General features: G+C 39.0%; 1 pseudogene; it reads right to left on the bottom strand.

Annotated features, from left to right (window-relative positions):
* Positions 1–5,555: 5,555 nt before the first annotated feature.
* On the bottom strand, positions 5,556–13,227 carry LOC105733003 (protein-arginine deiminase type-6-like; annotated as a pseudogene).
* Between the last annotated feature and the right edge of the window lie 1,644 nt (positions 13,228–14,871).

Genomic DNA, 14,871 nt, shown 5'->3' with positions numbered 1-14,871 from the left:
ACTTTGACTAAAAGACGAGATCATAAAATTGTGGGAATCTCTAAAATATATAAGATATAAAACCAACAGCCTTTGGTAATATCTTGCATTTGGAAAAGATAAGGAATAAAAGTATTCCCGCATGAACAATTGGAGTGACAATGGGTTTGTTGGTTTGTCTTTGATCTCAGGAAAAACATAAGGAACACATTTTAGAAACCGAAGATCATGAATTCATTCTTCAAATTTTGAGGTACCATGCATGGCATGTAGAGATGGCAATAGGAAATTGTGAAAATTTGTGTGTCAGAGTTGAGTCCTGGATTGGGGATATAAATTTGAATGTATTCATGTAGGTGATAACAGAAGCTAATGCAGGGTCGTGAATAACTGGGGCCTCTTACAAGGATAGTATGGAGACAAAAGAGATGAACTCTGTTACTGGAAGAAACTTCAAAAATGTAAAGACTAGTAAAGAAGGGTAAGATTTTTTCAAAAAGTTGAGAAGGAACAGACAGAGCAGAAAGAAAATGGTGAATGTGGTATCAAAGGAGCCAAATAATAAAATATTTTAAGGAGGAGAACATTTTCAACAGTGTCAAAGAGGAGCACTTAAAAATATTCAACAGGCCAATCAGCGCTTCTCAAAGTTTGATCCCCAGAGCAGCAGCATCTGAAATGATTAGAATATGTAATTGTAGGGCCAGGCGCAGTGGCTCATGCCTGTAATCCCAGCACTTTGGGAGGCTGAGGCGGGTGGATCATGAGGTCAAGAGATCGAGACCATCCTGGTCAACATGGTGAAACCTCGTCTCTACTTAAAATACAAAAAAATTAGCTGGGCATGGTGGCGTGTGCCTGTAGTCCCAGCTACTCGGGAGACTGAGGCAGGAGAATTGCCTGAACCCAGGAGGCGGAGGTTGCAGTGAGCCAAGATCGCGCGCCATTGCACTCCAGCCTGGGTAACAAGAGCGAAACTCTGTCTCAAAAAAAAAAAAAAGAATATTTAATTGTTAGAAACGTAAATATTAGATCAAAGCCTAGACCTGCTGAATCAGAAATCCAGAAAATCCAGAAAGTATTTTTGGATAAGCAGTGGTGTTTTATTAAACCCTCCAAAAAATTCTGATACATAGCTAACTTTGGGAACAATTGTTAGGTGATGGAGGATGCAGGTGAGCTTAACGTCAAATAATTTCTTGGTAAGATGAAAATTAGAGCCAGATTACACTGAGCAGAGGACTATTAAGAAGTGACAAAATAGTTGTCACGAATAAAGAAAATTTAAATAATTTTGGCTTGAAAAGAGAGGAGATCATTATGATAGCAACAGGAAGATACATGGTCAAAGGCTGGTTGATTCGTTGATTGGTGGTGGTTGCTGATGTTTTAATATTATAGATATCTGATAATAGTTAAAAGGCAACAAAAAGACTCTAACCTGAAGAACAAGTCTGAATATAAAATAAAATGAATGTATTATAAATTCAAAAATTTCATGAGAAGGTTGAAGATAATAAAGTCCAAAGCAAGTATTTTGAAGTTCAGAATTAAATTGTTAGTTGCTTTAGTGCAAATTTGGTAAACATTTTCTGTAAAGGACCAGTGTAAATATTTTTGGCTTCTACGAAAACACAGTATCTGTTAAAACTACTCAACTCTCCCACTTAAGTGGGAAAGCAGACATTAACAACAGGTAAGAGACTGGACACTGTGTTCCAGTATAATTCTATTTGCCAAAACAAGCAGACAGCCATATTTGACCCATACGATACAGTTTGACAACTCTTCCTTTAAAGAATCAACAACAACAAAACAGAGGCTGTTGCAGCTACAGCTACAGATAGGCTGTTGTGTTAGTATATTTGTGGAATGAAGATGGAAGGGGTTGACTTTTTCTGATTGTTTCTACAATATCTGTAACTTAGGAGACAGTATAATGTGTTGAACTTGTATATTTAGGAGGAGTGATTAGAGGACAACAATGAATTTTTAAAAGTAATTTCAAAGTATAAGTTATTTGGGAAAATTAATAGAATCCCTCAGGGTGTTGGGGGTCATCTGAATTTTGTGATAAATTTTACCTGCTCTGATGAAACTGTCTCCAGCAACTCTCACCTGGAGAAAATAGAAAGTTGAGTTTAGTCAAAGTGAGGATATTGCCAGTCAAGTCCAAAAAAAAAAAAAAATAGTCAAAGGTCTAAGGGAGTTGGAAGTATTTTAAGTATTGTTGTTGAGCTCATGATCTGTGAAATCTAATCAAGAAATGAAGAAATGAACATACTATTGAACTGGGAAGTTTATTCTATTATAAACATGCATGCATGTGTATGTTCATTCTAGCACTATTCACAACAGCAAAGCCCTTGAATTAACCCAAATGTCCGTGGGTGATAAACTAAACAAAGAAAATTTGGTACATATACACCATGGAATCCTATGCAGCCATAACAAAGGACGAGATCATGTCCTTTGCAAGAACGTGGATGGAGCTGGATGCCATTATCCTCAGCAAACTAGCATAGGAACAGAAAACCAAATACTGCATGTTCTCTTTTATAAGTGGGAGCTGAACAATGAGAACACATGGACACAGGGAGGGGAACAGTATACACTGGGACCTGTCTAGAGGAGCGGGGGAAGGGATAAATAGCTAATGCACGTGGGGCTTAATACTTAGGTGACAGGTTGATAGGTGCAGCAAATCACCATGGCACGCATTTACCTATGTAACAAACCTGTATGTCTTGTGCATGTATCCTGGAACTTAAAATCAAATTTAATTCAAAAAGATTAACGAATTAGAATTTTTTAAAATATCTGATGTCAATGGACTTGAGGTACCTGTGAAGTAGAAAACCAGCCCTAGTGGTAAACTTGGTGGAAGACAAGGAGCTGTGGCTTCCAAACAAATTATTGTGGGTGAACAAATTGTCTATAAGGTTTTAAATTTATTTTTACTTGGAAGATAAATTGATATTCATTTTGAATTTACGTGATTTAAGTAACCATCTTTTAACCAAATGTTGCCACGCTATCCTTTGATGAATGTTTCAAATTGTGCAGATAGTGTTAAATAGTGTTCCTAGTAGGAAAAAGACTTAATTCATGAATGAAGTATTTGCAATTGGTGAATACCAAGTGGTACAAGATTGTGTTGAACTAAGAGAAATATCACAAAAGTTGCAATAGAGAAAAGAAGAGAGAAAATTGAAAAATCACACATTAGACTTAATTAACACAAAAAATCTGACCTGTATCAATGATTTGCCTTTAATTGGGTAACAAAAGCCATCTTATTAACTGTATTATTCTAATTTAAAATTTGTTTTTGTAGTTTTGCTTGTATTAAGTTGAATGCATATTTTAATATCACAGTGTCATGATGTGGCTAAAAAACTGTTACTATTATCTAGCTTACACATATCTCACTGGTATAATTAAAATAATTTCATCAGAGAAGAAGGTTCAAATTTAAATTATGGCATTACAGTTGATATAAACATTTTAGATAATTTAAAAATGCTAAATAATTGTTCAGATGATAATTACGGGCCATATAGTGAAGATGACTATTTGTATGTGAATTAGAAAATAAACTCTAAAATAATTTAAGCTAGCTTTGGTTTGTGTTCCTCCCTTCTTGGATATATTCAAATCCCTTTGAAGTCCAAAAGCCCTAATTAAAGCTATGATTAACTAGTTGCATTTTCAAAACTGAGGTCTAATTATAAGTTCAGACACTTCCCTGCCTAACAAAGAAAAAGCCATTGCCGCTGACAGCTGCACAAGCTATAAACACTGAGAACTAAGTAAGGGAATTTGAAACAGCTGTGTGACATTGTCAGGGTAAAACCCTGATGTTTCTTTTATTGGCGGTGAGAGAAGATGTATCATTAAGCATACAACAAGACACATCTTTATATGAGGATCAACCACTCCTCATAGGTGGTAAACTCATAACTGACAATTTAAAAAAAGACTACAAACTACTGAAGTTTTAAATAAAAATGGAAATATTGCAATCACACAATGTTTACAAACTTTTCTGGGGAAAATTGCATTAATAGAGTTCTTGATCCCTTTATGTAACATAATTAGCTTCTTCTGTGTTGCAAAGAAAGTTCACTTAAAGAACAGAATTTCGAGGTACCCTGTGGCAGTATGATAAATTAAAAATATTTTATAATGTTAAATATCAGCAATTACATTTCCAAATCTTGATTGAAAGAGTACAACAGACTGAAAACTGATCTCTTCATCTCATACCTAACTTGAAATTCTGATTCCAATGTGGTAATGTTTGAGGGTCTGGTCTTTGGGTGGTAATTAGGTCACAGGGTTAGAGCCCTTGTGAATTGAATTACTGCCCTTATAAGAAATGACTGAAGATCTAGCTGGATCTTTTTCCTCCTTGTGAAGATACAGGATGAGTAGACTGTCTGCAACGTGGAAGTGGGGCCTCACCAGAACTTAACCACGCTCACACCCATATCTTGGACTTCTAACCTTCGGAATGATAAGAAATAAATTTTTGGTTTTTGTAAGCCACACAGTCTATGGTAATTTGTTATATAACAGCCACGCTTACTGAGACAGAAGTTGGTACCAATAAGTTGGGTGCTTCTGGAACAAATATCTAAAATTGTCGAAGAGCTTTGGAACTGAATCATGGATAGAAGTTGGAAGAATTTTGAAGTGCATGCTAGAAAAAGCCAAGATTGTCACTGCAGAGACTTAAAGGTGGATCTCGTAAGGGCTCAAAAGGAAAAGATGGGAGTTTTAAGGAAAGCTTTATTCATCTTAAAGAATGCATGAATATTCATGTACAGAATGTTGCTAGAAATAAGGACAATAAGTGCCATCTACTGAGATCTCAGACAGAGATTAGGAATTGTTATTGGACAACAGAGAAAAGGTGGTCCTTTTTATAAAGTGACAAATATTTTGACTGAATTGTATTCTTGTTCTTGTGTTTTGTGGAAATAGGATATTTAGCTGAGAAGGTTTTTAAGCAAAGTGTTGAATAAACACCTTGGTTCTTGATATGGCTTAATTTTTCGTCCCCACCAAAATCTCATGTTGAATATAATCCTCAAAGGAGGGTCTTTGTGGGAGGTGATTGGATCATGGAGTTGGTGCCTGCTTCCCCTTCACCTTCCACCATGATTGAAAGTCTCCTGAGTCCCCAACTCCCAGCCATGCTTTCTGTTCGGCCTGCGGAACCATGAGCCAATTAAACCTCTTTTCTTTATAGATTAGCTAGTCTCATTCATTTCTTTAGAGCAGTGCAAGAATGGACTAATACAGTTTTTTCTGACTAGTTATGGTTAAATGTAAGAAGAGAGATATTACTTAAAGATTGAATTTTAATAAAAAATGTACTTAAATATTTGGAAAATTGTCCAATCTATATTGCAAAAATAAGAAAGCATATTCAGAAGCAAATACTAAGTATACAATCAAGTGATTGTATATTATTTTTTTTTTTTTGCATTCATGACCCCTAGCGCTTTATTTGCTATTCAGTAAATGCCTCTTGGCTGAAGACTTTTCCATCTTTTCCCCGCAGGGGTTCAAACTGGCGGCATTTGCCATCCTATGGGGTCCGAGGGTCGGGGTGGACAGGGAAGAAAGGGCTGCGTTGCCTCGACTCTCCAGACTCCTCTGCTGGGCAAGGAGTCATGCTGTTGCATGATGACATTGGGCCATCCACACTGGGACAGAGCTGGCAGCTCCAGGGCCTGGGTCTGTGGTACCATCTTCCACCATTTGAAGGCAAAGGGCACCCAGCAGACAGTGACACAGGCACAGATGTCTCCCACGTCCGCCAGGTAGCAGTCAAAGTCATTGATGAAGGTGCACTTGAAGCCCAGGGGCTCCAGCAAGCGGCGCATCTTTTCTTCCAAGCAGCAGGTGCCCTTGACTTGGGGCCCCAAAGGCTTGGGGATCCCCAGGTTCTTGCCCATCACAATCATCCACAGCAGGTTAGGGAAGTATGGCCTCGCAAAGAGCCTCTTGTGCTGCTGGTCAGAGGGGTCGTTAGTCAGCTTCTCCAAGCAGAACAGCTGGGGAATCTCGATGATGTCCTGCTCCACCAGGTCCAGCTCCATCTTCAGTATGTCACGGTCAGGTGAATGCACTTCTCCATGTATTCATTCTGCTTCCTCAGGCTTTCATCAGCCAGAAGATGGTCCATGGTTTTAGTTTCCCTTCTGTTAGGAGCTAATCTGCTCTAACTCTGTCAAACAGAAGAGCATCACCATAGCCTTCCTTCTGTTTCTCTTGGAAGAGTTTGTAGTCAGCACCAAGGCTGGCCAGGAGCAGCTGGAAGCCCTTCTGCCCTCACTCTTCTCATCTGTGGGGCTGAAGCACATGAACTCATCCATGTGGCTCATCATTAGCCAGTGTGAGTAGAGCTCCACCAGAGACTGGACATGCTGGGCATAGAGGAAGTCTCTGAGGGTCTTACTCATGGCCTGGCCCTCCACGCTGGGGTAAAAGCTGCTGCCAATGAGGACTCTGCCCAGAAAGTACTCTTTCCCTTGGACCTTGACAGGTGGGGACACCATCAGGTTCCCAATGGAATCCATGCTGGCCACTTTATGGTCCTCTGTGTCCTGAGTGAGTATTTCATGGGGAACTCATCAAGATTGGGGCTCGAGGCATATCGAGGATCAAGGACATTACCTTGTGGGGAGCCTGGGTGTAGCAGAAGGCCATCTCATCCTGGAGTCACCTGCCCAGGCAGCTGGGGTCCTCATAGACAGAGACCATCAGGCTATTGCTCTTATCATTCAGCTCCATCACCATGTCCACAAAACCCTGCAGCTGCAGCTCCCTGCACAGATAAACCTCCAGAGGCACCTGGGTGCAGGCAATGAAGATGCAGGGAGCCACCCGGAACACCACCATGTCTTTGTACAGCAGAGTCTCTGGAACTGACAGGTCTTGAGACTCCTCCACCAGGGACACAGAGTAGGTGATCAGGCCCGAGAACTCGGCAGATGGGAACACTATAGCTTCGACACAGAGGGTCTCTTTCAAGTGGTCCCCAAGGAGGGCGAAGGTATGCAAAGAGTTAGTGGGAGGTTGCAGCTTGTCGAAGGGCTCAAAGACCTCCTTATAGTTATACTGCTTTATTAATTTATGCTTATATTGATAAGGACATTAATATAGATGTGAACAGAAAGAGTTCATCAGCTACTCCAGCAGGATAACTGCTAGTGTGAACTGAAGAGGAAAGAGCAAGAAACAAAGGTTGTTGGACCTCTTGAATGTTACAGGAGAGGATCATAGAGCTATTCTACTGTACCAAATTTGCTCTGTTCTTCAAGAAAAGGTAAGAATGACCTGAAAGTCAGTTCAGAATATATTAGGTGTGTCTGTTCAGTTTCAAAAGAAGGGACTTGTCAGTTTGTTTTCAGTAGACCAGATGATGTCTATGTAAAGTCTTAGGGATGGGGCTTCCCAAAACCATGGAGAATTGACTCCTGCCTGGCTGGGCTCTGACAGAGGAGCCTCCATCCAGGAGAGGTGCAAGTGCATTTCACTGCCCCAGTGGGTCGGGAAGCCAAGGCTGCTGCCTCAGTGAGTCCGCAAAGCTCTGCTGCTGCCCCCATATTCTTGGAAGGCAGACTATGAGGCCAAAGAGGTTTATTCTCAAGCCTTAAGATCTCATGAATTTTGCCTTCCTTGGTTTTGGACTTGCGTGGGACCCATCACTCTTTCCTTCTTTATTCCTCCATTTTGGGATGGGAATGTCTATCCTATTCTGGTCACACCATTTCATTTTAGAAGCGCATAACTTGTGATGGTTGGTTTTAGGTTTTCAACTTGACTGAATTAAGAAACAGCTAGAGAGCTAGTAGTGCATGATATCTGGGTGTGTCCATGTGTGGTGGTGTGTGCAGAAGAGATCGGCAAGTGAGTCAGTGGACGGGGTGAGAAACATCTGTCCTTAATATGGGCAGGTATCATCCAATTGGGTGTGGGCTCAGACAGAACAAAAAGTTAAATGAAAGGCAATTTATTTCTGTCTGTCTTGGAACTGGGACACCATTCTTCTCCTGCCTTTAAATATTAGAATTCCAGGTTCTTTTGCATTTCAACCCCAGGACTTATATCAGTAACCTCCTGGGGTTCTCAGGTCTTCAGCCTTGGACTGAGAGCTACATCATTACTCCCCTGGTTCTGAGGCTTTTGGACTTGGACTGAGTCATGCTGCTGGCATTTTAGGGTCTGCAACTTGCAGACAGCAAGCTGTCATAGGACCTTTTCAGAATCACATGAGCCAATTCCTCTAATAAATTTCTTCTCATATTTTTCCTTCCTTCCTTCCTTCCTTCCTTCCTTCCTTCCTTCCTTCCTTCCTTCCTTCCTTCCCTTCCTCCCTCTCTCTTTCTTTTTTTCTTCCTTTCTTTTCTCTCCTCTCCTTTCTCTTCCTTTCTTCTTCTTCTTTTTCCATCTCTTTACCTGTTCATCTATCCATCCTATTAGCTTTATCTCTCTGAAGAGCCCTAAAAAATATATGAGAGTTTACAGGTTCACAGCTAGAGAATTTTGTCTCAGGAAGAAATGTACTGCAAATCTTACTCATACTTAATTTAGACAAGACTTTGGACTTTTACTTTACAGTAGAGTTTGGAGTGAATTAATTTTGGGCCTATTCAGATCGAATGAATGCATTTTGCATGTGGAAAGGACATGAATTCTGGGGAGCCAGAAGTAGAATGCAAGGAACTAAATGTGTTCTGCCCAAATTCATATGTAGACACTTTAATCTCAATGTGATGGTATTTGGGAGTAGGGACTTTGGAAAGGAATTAGGTCATGAAGGTAAAACCCTCAGGAATAAGATTTGTGTCCTTAGAAAAAGAGGCCAGACAGCTAGCTTCCTCTCTTTCTAACTTGTGAAGACACAGTACAAAGACAGTACTTCAAAACTAGAAAGTCCTCACCAAAAACCCAACCATGCTGGAACCCTCATCTCAGACTTCCAGTCTCCAAAATGGTAAAAATTAAAAATGTTTGTTGTTTATCTGTTCTATAGTAATTTGTCATAGCAACCTGAACTAAGGCAAAGACATATGTTTTATAAAATAATAAAAGTACATATTATACATGACTATTTAATTTTCATATTAAAACCTTTTTACTAAAAAAATGAAATTTTCTTTACATAAACCGGGAGTTCTAAGATTGAAATAATTTTATTTTAATTTGTATCTTTGCTAATTTCACCATTAATAAACTCACACTCTGGAGAATTTTCTATTATGGGGCTTCATTTATACATTTATTCAACAAATATATATGGAATTTGTTCAACAGTTAATATACATTAGTCTGTTTGATCAAAGCGAATGCAATAGGCACAGCCTTATTCAACTTTCAGGCCAGAGGGAGAGTTAGCCAGTAGCCACTTTTTCAGTAATACTGAAATACACATAATTTTAATTAACATTTTAACATCTCTGAACTTAGTATTCATTGCCTTATTAATATTGTATTTCTGTTGCTGTGGTCTGGGGTGCAGTCTTTTAGTAAAAGTAGTTGTTATTATCAACCTACGTATATATTGTTTCAGGCTGTTTATATATTATCAAAGCAGTGGAATTAGGTACTATTTTATTCAAAAAATTCCTCAAATCTTAGGAAAAGGAATTCCCAGATATAGCATGCCTTTCAATAAAATAAAAGTAACAGTAATAAAATAAAGAAAATGGAATTTCCTTTCAACTTACAAATGAGAGAAGGAGCTGCCTACTGGGCAAAGGATACGGGAGAATGATTGAATGGGCTAGAATTTATAAGAAGTAGAAGTGATAAGGCAGCACTACTTGGTATAGACAGAGGTGTCAACAATTAAAGAACACGCTCGTGAAAAAGTGTGTCTGTGTGTTACTCCTGGTGTTATATCTGGAAAGCTACATCCATTGGCATTTCAACACACAGACTATTTCAGGACTATCTGAAGAAGGAGTAAGAGTCCAGAATCTTGATGACTTCTGCTATAATTCAGAAAATGCTGACATCAAAATTTGCAAAATGCATGCCAATAATTGACTTAAAAATTGGGAAATAAAGGCAAAGCAATCTTTATATAAATTATTTCCTTCATTCCTGCACTTGCCAATCCTTTAATGGCATGAAGGACAATGTTGCATGGAAAACATGAACAGCAACATCTGAATCAAAATACAACTTGGGAAATTTGAACTCTGAATTCAAGATTTAGGTTAAGGTTAAGGTTAATCTTCACCATTTTCTTTATATATAATTACATTTTTACACGGATAAGAGTAATAAATGTTGAATAAGATTCAAAATATCCTTTTAAAAAGTCTAAAATAAAAATTATGGGTGATACAAATGCAATATATTATTATTTAGCAAAGTTATTGTTTTTCTAGCAGCATATACAATAACTCAGTGAGAGACAAGCTTAATGAAACATATGGTAATTAAAATGTCACTTAAAGGAAACTGGGTAAGGGATAATACTCTAAGATGGAGAATGCTTTACAAAGAATTATCAGGCACATTTTTTGTATGAAGTGACATTTACTTTGAGAAATGAAGAATAAGAAGATTTTGCTTTGAAATTATAGATTTGCCATAGAATTTGCCAAAGTGTAGTCAATTCTGAGGGAAAGGGGGACACTCTTTAAAATGTTGGAACTCAGCAAGAAAGCCAATGAGCATGACCATGCCAAACTAAGCCCAAGTGAAGACTGTGGAAGGCAGAGGAAAATCTGGAATAATGGGGAAAACATTTGGCATGTGAGAGTAACACAAGACCATTTGCCTAGACTGTAATAAAAACAGAGAGAGTGATACTGAGATGAAATACAAAGATAAATGGGACAAGAACAGCCATTGACCTTACCAGCCTAATGTAAACAGCCAATACTTTATTCCAAGTTAAATATAAAAATATTTTAGTTGAAGTCTTCTAGCTACTCTGTGGAGAATGGATTGGAAGGATCAAGAGAGACACCTAGAAATGAGTTTGGAGGCTATTGCAATAAGCCATAGAAGAGATCGACCAAGGTGAAGAGAGAGGAGATCAGAAAAAATGGATATAAATGAAAAAATAAAACATAAGAAAGACGAATGCTTGAATATAATGGCTGAGGTAGGAAAAAATAAGTAAAAATGGCTGCATTTTTTTTGCCTGAATATCTAGATGAATTCCAGCACTATTTTTTGATATGTACAATTTTCAAGGAGAAGAAGATTTGGGGAGAAAAATGACCATTTCTACTTGTTATATGCTTACAATACATGAAAGACATTCACATGAAGATGTCAAGTAGAAATTTAGATATATGGGACTGGTACTCAGATGAAAAGTCTAGGCTAAAGAGGTAAAAGAAGAAAGCATCAGCACGATGTGTTGGCTAAAGCAACAAACTTTATTTTACCTAAGGAGATAGTAGAAAACAATAAAAAAAACAAAGATCTGAGGGATGCCAATGAAATATGGAAATGTGGGAAAAGGTCTGGCAAAGTAAGGTGAATACAACATGTAAAAAACTAAAGATCTTCATTTCGGGAAACCCAAGATTATTTCAAGAGAAAGAAAGAATAGTTGACTATATCAATTGCTATTGAATTGTTTAATAAGATGAGGTAAGAGTAATTTCCAATTAATTTCACAATAAAATTGATATGGGTTGGCTCCTTGTTCCCACTCAAATCTCACATCAAACTGTAATCCCCATGTATTGAGGAAGAACCCTTTGGGAGATGATTGAATCACGGGGAAGGTTTCCACTGTGATGTTCTTATGATAGTGAGAGAGTTCTCATGAGATCTGATGCTTTAAAAGTGGCATTTTCTGCTGCGCTATCTCTCCCTCCTGATGCCCTGCAAAGAAGGTGCTTTCTTCCCCTTCACCTTTCACCATGATTGTAAATTTCCTAAGGCCTCCTCAGCCACATGGAACTGTGAATCAATTAAACATGTTTTTTAAATAAATTACTTAGTCTCAGGAAATATCTTTATAGCAGTGTGAGAATGGACAAATACATAGAATTGGTACCTTCAGAGTTGGGTACTGCGATTCAGGTAACCTGAAAATGTGAAAGCAACTTTAGAACTGGGTAAAAGGCAGAGATTGGAATAGTTTGAAGGGCTCAGAAGAAGACAGGAAGATGTGGGAAAGTTTGAAACTTCCTAGAGAGTTGTTGAATGGTTTTGACCAAAATGCTGATAATGATATGGACAATGAAGTCCAGGCTGAGGTGATCTCAGATGAGGATAAGGAACTTAATGAAAACTGGAGAAAGGTCACTCTTGCTATGCTTTAACAAAGATATTGGCAGCATTTTTCCCTTGCCTTGGAGACCTGTGGAATTTTGAACTTGAGAGAGATGATTTAAGGTATCTGGCAGAAGAAATTTATAAACAGCAAAATGTTCAAGATATGGCCTGGCTTTTTCTGAAAACATTCAGTTATATGCATTTACAAAGATATAGTTTTAAATTGGAATTTATGTATAAAAGGAAAGCAGAGCATAAAGGTTTTGAAAATGTGAAGCCTTACTATGTGGTAGAAAATAAAAACCAATTTTTCTGGGGAAGAATTCAAGCCAGTTGCAAAAATTTGCCTAAATAATGAGAAGCCAAATGTTAATAGCCAAGACAATGTGAAAAATGTCTTTAGGGCATGTCAGAGATCTTCACAGGCCCAGAGGCCTAGGAAAAATAGTTTCATGGACCAGGCTCACGACTCTCTGGTTCTGTGCAGCCCTGTGTCATGGCACCTTGCATCCCAGCCACTCCAGCTCCAGCCATGGCTAAAAGAGGCTAAGGTACAACTCAGACTGTTCCTTCAGAGGGTGCAAGCTCCAAACATTGGTGACGTCCACGTAGTGTTGAGCCTGGAGGTGTGCAGAAGACAAGAGTTGATGTTTGAGAACCTCCACCTAGATTTCAGAGGATGTGTGAGAATGCATGGATGCTCAGGCAGAAGTCTGCTGCCTGGGCAGAGCCCCCATAGGGAACCGCTGCTAGGGCACTGCAAAAATGTGGGGTTGTAGTCCCTACACAGAGTCCCCACTGGGGCACTGCCTAGTGGAGTTGCAAGAAGGCTCCCATCCTCCAGCACTCAGAATGGTAGATCCACCAGCAGCTTGTACCCTGCACCTGGAAAAGCTGCAGGTACTCAACGCCAGCCATGAAAGCAGCCACAGGAGCTGCACCTTGCAAAGCCTTAGGGGTGGAGCTGTCCAAGGCCATCAGAGCTCACCTTTTGCATCAGCATGCCCTGGACTTGAGACATGGAGTCAAAGGAGATTTTGGAGCTTTAATATTTAATGACTGCCCTGCCATTTGGAGTTGCAAGAGGCCTGTGGCCTCTTTGCTTTGGCTAATTTCTCCCATTTGGAATGGAAACATTTACCCAATGCCTGTACCCCCATTGTGTCTTGGAAGTAATTAATTTGACTCTGATTTTACAGGATCATAGACTGAAGGGACTTGCCTTGGTTCAGATGAAACTTTGGACTTGGACTTTTGAGTTAGTGCGGGAATAAGTTAAGACTTTGGGGGACTGTTGGGAAGGCATAATTGTTTTTGACATGAGATTTAGGAGGGGCCAGGGATGAAGGTGAAATGATATGATTTGGTTCTGTGTCCTCAACCAAATCTCATCGCTAATTGTAATCCCCATGTGTTTAGGGAGAAATCTTTTGGTAGGTTATTGAATCATGGGGACAGTTTCCACCATGATGTTCTTGTGGTAGTAAGAGAGTTCTTATGAGATCTGATGGTTTAAAAGTGTCAGTTTCCTCTATGTTCTCTTTCTCTCCTATGACCCTTTGAAAAAGGTGCCTGCTTCCTCTTTACCTTCCACCATGATTATAAGTTTCCTGAGGCCTCCCCAGCCATGTGGAACTATGAGCCAATTAAACATCTTTTCTTTATAAATTACTCAGTCTCAGATAATAGCTTTTAAGCTGTTTGAGAACTAATACAAAGTTATTGAAAAAATATATATATATAGTAGAATTTGAATCAAACTAGCTGGACAGATAAGTAAATGACAGATCGAGAAGTCAAGATAAGATAGTGTGGGTAGACATTATCTCAAACAAGGTCGACAAAGGCAACCAGAAGAATGAGGTCTAAGAAGGAAATCAATTCAGTGTCAAGAGGGAGAATTATATTTATTATGATTATTACTATTTTATTACAGTATTTTAATGGGAATGTCCTAGCATAAAGATATATTCTTAGATGAGAAAGGAAGACAAGAAACAGTAGAAAGAACTCAATTGAATATGAGATAGCAAAAAGCAAAGCGACTGAGAAAGTAAGAAAAATTCTGAGTACAAGAACAAATATTGCTTTTAGGCCATGGAGACACTATGGTGTGAGGGGAGAGTGCACCTCACAGACCTCCAACTTCAAAACCCATAATTGAATAAGTTCCCCTGCTGCTGAGTAGCAACACCCAACGCTGCATTTGGACCAAGGCTATCTTTTTTTATAGGCTCTTCCCAGCCACTGACTGAATATAGAAACAATGTGAATGCAGGCCCATTCCTGAGAGATATGGAATTGCTTAGGCTGTGGAGGACTTTGGCATGATGACTCCTCAGTGTTTTGTTTGTTTGTTTCATTATACTTTAAGTTCTGGGGTATATGTGCAGACCTTGTAGGATTATTACATAGGTATATACATGCCACGATGGTTTGCTGCCTCCATCCCCTCATCACCTCCTCAGTGTTTTTTTTGTTTGTTTGTTTGTTTGTTTTTTTCCAAACCTTCCCTAGACCTAAAGTCCTGGAGATGTCACCTGGCTTGCCTTCATTTTGTGTTAGACCTGCATTGGTGTTTAACAGTTCCCCATTATCACACATTTCTCTTCTCAGTTCCTC

This window comes from Aotus nancymaae, unplaced genomic scaffold (genome assembly GCF_030222135.1).
Source record: "Aotus nancymaae isolate 86718 unplaced genomic scaffold, 86718_ANA_hifiasm-v0.15.2.pri h1tg000014l, whole genome shotgun sequence".
Classification (NCBI taxonomy): domain Eukaryota; kingdom Metazoa; phylum Chordata; class Mammalia; order Primates; family Aotidae; genus Aotus; species Aotus nancymaae.
The sequence above is the reverse complement of the archived record's forward strand: the minus strand, read 5'-3'. Positions and strand labels throughout refer to the sequence as shown.